This window comes from Trachymyrmex septentrionalis, unplaced genomic scaffold (genome assembly GCF_001594115.1).
Source record: "Trachymyrmex septentrionalis isolate Tsep2-gDNA-1 unplaced genomic scaffold, Tsep1.0 scaffold117, whole genome shotgun sequence".
Classification (NCBI taxonomy): Eukaryota; Metazoa; Arthropoda; class Insecta; order Hymenoptera; family Formicidae; genus Trachymyrmex; species Trachymyrmex septentrionalis.
Window position 1 is genome coordinate 12,466 of NW_017304299.1, and position 1,698 is coordinate 14,163.

Consider the following 1,698-nt stretch of genomic DNA (forward strand, 5'->3'; position numbering starts at 1 on the left):
AATGTGATGTATTTACATTATTCGAATTTATTATGTTATCATCCTTAATGAAAATTTTTTCTATTTTTGAAGGTGTAAAATCCGTATCATTATTTTGTGGTTCTGTTATGGTGAGACCGTATGTGATGTTTCTAATGTATTTGCACACACACATGAGCATGCATGTGCGTAACAGATAGTAATTCTATTAAATAATTAATACATTATAATCCATATATATTGATTGTATTCTTTAGCTCCTGTTATCCGCTGATGCACAATGATCGATCTGTTTTGTTTTCTGTAATTTGTACTACTTCCGAACAGATCAGAATATAATACACGTAAACGTTCATTAATTTGATGAAATCTGGAGCTTATGCATCTGAATTAAAAAAGAATTAGTCACATCTTTAACATTATAACATATGCATTATGTAAGCATATTAACGCTAATTGCGTTAATAAATAATTAGAAGTCAGACTAGAATTTTATTATTACATTTTGCATTTAAAATTTTATGTTCCGTTCGACTTGCAGTACAATTTAATGCTAAGGCTGAAGAATGTTTAAAAAAATTTGTTTTACTTGTACCAGAGTTATATGATAGAGAAGCTCAAGTTTTAAATATATACAATCTTGTTCATACAGCTGATAATGCTCTAAATTGGGGTGTTCTTTAAGTAGAATCAACTGTTTTCCGTTTGAAAATACTTTAAGCAAAATTAAACAAATCGAACTTCTGTTAAACCATTAGCCCAAGTTTGTCGAAAAAAACAATTAAACTGAAAAAACTAATTTCATTGCCAAGTGAATTTAAAATCAATAATACTACTTTACACATTACTAAAGTAACTATTAATTTTTCGATTCTAATTATAAACAGAACTCCCAATAACGTAGTTCTTTTAAATAATAATTACATAATGAAAATTGAAGTAATCTATAGCTCTGAAGCAATGGCATCGGTAATTTTTATTTGTGGAAAAGTATGGATGTCAAAAAAAGTATACACTTTTCCTGAAAAATCAACTGTCATTGCAATGTAAAAGATTCATTCAAAGTCTACCGGTAATTTAATTTTTCCATTTAATTATGTGCAACAAAAATTAAACAGGATGGAACTTGCAATGAAGCTACGGAGACCTAAGCAATTGTTCGTTACATCATTTCTTCACTCGGATTAATTAATAAGAACATAATTTTGTTTTATATGCTTTTTGTCAGTTGTATTTATTATATGTACAACAGTAATAAAAATATTGATGCCAAGTACAGTTATTTTGTATTTATTACTTTATGTAAACAATTAAATTTTATTACTTTATGTAAATAATTAAATGTACGATTTCCCAGTGTGATAGCCCATATGCAGTCTTTTATAATTGTTAAAACAATTGTTAAAATTTGCAAGTTTCATCATTATTAATCGTTTACATAAAGTAATAATTTTTTGAAATTTTCTGAAATAAATAATATTTTAACTTTAAATACGAAGCGCCTTAAGTTCCGAGTGTTAAGATGTTGAACTAACATTCATTTAAATTAAATTAATTATTCAGAAATAAATTGAGAGCCGATAAATTATCGGATTCACACAATCATTCTGACAATCCCCCCAAATTTTTCCCAAATCTTAAAAATTTTAATAAACTTATTACAAAAAATATTGCCTCGGTTGGGAGTCGAACCCGGATCTCTTGCATTCCGTGCGAGCG